This window comes from Oncorhynchus masou, chromosome 12, assembly GCF_036934945.1.
Source record: "Oncorhynchus masou masou isolate Uvic2021 chromosome 12, UVic_Omas_1.1, whole genome shotgun sequence".
In the NCBI taxonomy this organism is placed as follows: domain Eukaryota; kingdom Metazoa; phylum Chordata; class Actinopteri; order Salmoniformes; family Salmonidae; genus Oncorhynchus; species Oncorhynchus masou.
In genome coordinates this window covers 12,042,227-12,045,547 of record NC_088223.1, presented here as the reverse complement: position 1 = coordinate 12,045,547, position 3,321 = coordinate 12,042,227, and the positions used below count along the sequence as shown (strand labels likewise).

Sequence of the window (3,321 nt, the reverse complement as noted above, 5' to 3'; positions counted from 1 at the left end):
AACTCTCAAGGCTCTGGAGCCAGAGAACTCTCAAGGCTCTGGAGCCAGAGAACTCTCAAGGCTCTGGAGCCAGAGAACTCTCAAGGCTCTGGAGCCAGAGAACTCTCAAGGCTCTGGAGCCAGAGAACTCTCAAGGCTCTGGAGCCAGAGAACTCTCAAGGCTCTGGAGCCAGAGAACTCTAAATGCTCTGGAGCCAGAGAACTCTCAAGGCTCTGGAGCCAGAGAACTCTCAAGGCTCTGGAGCCAGAGAACTCTCAAGGCTCTGGAGCCAGAGAACTCTAAAGACTCTGGAGCCAGAGAACTCTAAAGACTCTGGAGCCAGAGAACTCTAAATGCTCTGGAGCCAGAGAACTCTAAATGCTCTGGAGCCAGAGAACTCTAAATGCTCTGGAGCCAGAGAACTCTAAATGCTCTGGAGCCAGAGAACTCTCAAGGCTCTGGAGCCAGAGAACTCTCAAGGCTCAAGAAGCTGGGGTGGTCAACCCTCCTTCTGGAGAACTTTTTCTCCAACCCTGCTCTATTCTAACACACCCAATTTAACCAATCAAGGTGTTGAGGAGGAGGAGCAGCAGCTGTTTAGCAGGACCAGGTGTGTTAGAGCAGAATCCTGCTCAGGATGGGTAGCTCTCCAGTTGGAGACTCCTGTTCTGGGGTCTTTTTTTTTTTTTTTTTGCATCATGGTTATCAAACTATTCATTTGGAAACGCTGAACTCAGATCAGTATAACACTAATAATAAAATGGTAACTGACCACTGTGTGGTGTGTGGCGCATGTTGTTCTTCAGCAATCTCTCTCTCTCTTTCACCAGTCTCTCTTTTCAATTTCAATTGAAGGGCTTTAATGGCATGGGAAACATATGTAAACATTGCCAAAGCAAGTGAGGTAGATAATGAACAGTAAAAACAAAAGAATACAGACAAAATACAGACAAAAGAATAAAAACTATTTAAATGTCAAATTTGCCCCTTCCTCAGTCTTCATCTCCCTCTCTCCAGTTAGCGTCAGCAGGGGCTTCTGTTAGCAGCTTTAACATGGTTTAGGACAGGGTTCCCCAACTGGTGGCTCACGGGCCATTTTTATTTGCCCTCCCCCAAGTTTTTTGAACAAAACATTAGTTATATGTTTTATTGTTGGACATACGACTGTAAAAACACCAGCAAAACAGCTCCAAGTTATTTTAATTGTGAATGTCTGTTTCAAAGTATTGCTAAAAGAGCAATACACTGTATGTGATCGAATACAAACGTAAGCAAGATTTGAAAATGTTTTAGTAAAATATTTTAGGGATTTTTGTGGTCCATTTGCAGTCTACAAATGTGCAATTATGTTCCGGCCCCCTGACCATCCGCGGCTGAATCTAGTTGATGATCCCTGGCTTTGGAGATGTATACCCACATTAACTCTCCCACGCCACCTAATACCAGCCTAGCCATTAATACTCCCACACCACCTAATACCAGCCTAGCCGTTAATACTCCCACACCACCTAATACCAGCCTAGTCATTCACACTCCCACACCACCTAATACCAGCCTAGCCATTAATACTCCCACACCACCTAATACCAGCCTAGCCATTAATACTCCCACACCACCTAATACCAGCCTAGCCATTAATACTCCCACACCACCTAATACCAGCCTAGCCGTTAATACTCCCACACCACCTAATACCAGCCTAGCCATTAATACTCCCACACCACCACCTAATACCAGCCTAGCCATTAATACTCCCACACCACCTAATACCAACCTAGCCATTAATACTCCCACACCACCTAATACCAACCTAGCCATTAATACTCCCACACCACCTAATACCAGCCTAGCCGTTAATACTCCCACACCACCTAATACCAGCCTAGCCGTTAATACTCCCACACCACCTCCTAATACCAGCCTAGCCGTTAATACTCCCACACCACCTAATACCAGCCTAGCCGTTAATACTCCCACACCACCTAATACCAGCCTAGCCGTTAATACTCCCACACCACCTCCTAATACCAGCCTAGCCGTTAATACTCCCACACCACCTAATACCAGCCTAGCCGTTAATACTCCCACACCACCTAATACCAGCCTAGCCATTAATACTCCCACACCACCTAATACCAGCCTAGCCATTAATACTCCCACACCACCTAATACCAGCCTAGCCGTTAATACTCCCACACCACCTAATACCAGCCTAGCCATTCACACTCCCACACCACCTAATACCAACCTAGCCAATAACACTCCCACACCACCTAATACCAACCTAGCCAATAACACTCCCACACCACCTAATACCAGCCTGGCCAATAACACTCCCACACCACCTAATACCAACCTAGCCAATAACACTCCCACACCACCTAATACCAGCCTAGCCATTCACACTCCCACACCACCTAATACCAACCTAGCCAATAACACTCCCACACCACCTAATACCAACCTAGCCAATAACACTCCCACACCACCTAATACCAACCTAGCCAATAACACTCCCACACCACCTAATACCAACCTAGCCAATAACACTCCCACACCACCTAATACCAACCTAGCCAATAACACTCCCACACCACCTAATACCAGCCTAGCCAATAACACTCCCACACCACCTCCTAATACCAACCTAGCCATTAATACTCCCACACCACCTCCTAATACCAACCTAGCCGTTAATACTCCCACGCCACCTAATACCAGCCTAGCCATTAATACTCCCACGCCACCTAATACCAGCCTAGCCGTTAATACTCCCACACCTCCTAATACCAGCCTAGCCGTTAATACTCCCACACCTCCTAATACCAGCCTAGCCAATAACACTCCCACACCACCTCCTAATACCAACCTAGCCATTAATACTCCCACACCACCTCCTAATACCAACCTAGCCGTTAATACTCCCACGCCACCTAATACCAGCCTAGCCATTAATACTCCCACGCCACCTAATACCAGCCTAGCCGTTAATACTCCCACACCACCTAATACCAGCCTAGCCATTAATACTCCCACACCACCTAATACCAGCCTAGCCGTTAATACTCCCACACCTCCTAATACCAGCCTAGCCAATAACACTCCCACACCACCTCCTAATACCAACCTAGCCATTAATACTCCCACACCACCTCCTAATACCAACCTAGCCGTTAATACTCCCACGCCACCTAATACCAGCCTAGCCATTAATACTCCCACGCCACCTAATACCAGCCTAGCCATTAATACTCCCACACCTCCTAATACCAGCCTAGCCATTAATACTCCCACACCACCTAATACCAACCTAGCCGTTAATACTCCCACACCACCTAATA

General features: G+C 47.0%; 1 protein-coding gene across 6 annotated transcripts in view; it reads left to right on the top strand.

Moving 5' to 3' along the window:
* The window catches only part of LOC135549555 (sorting nexin-13-like), a 71,421-nt gene extending 70,669 nt beyond the window's left edge, over positions 1–752 (top strand). For all 6 annotated transcript variants that reach the window (XM_064979626.1, XM_064979622.1, XM_064979620.1 and 3 more), the window contains one exon: positions 1–752. This exon is cut by the window's left edge and continues 2,853 nt beyond it. The gene's annotated coding sequence lies outside the window, so the exon portion shown is untranslated.
* The last annotated feature ends 2,569 nt before the right edge of the window (positions 753–3,321 follow it).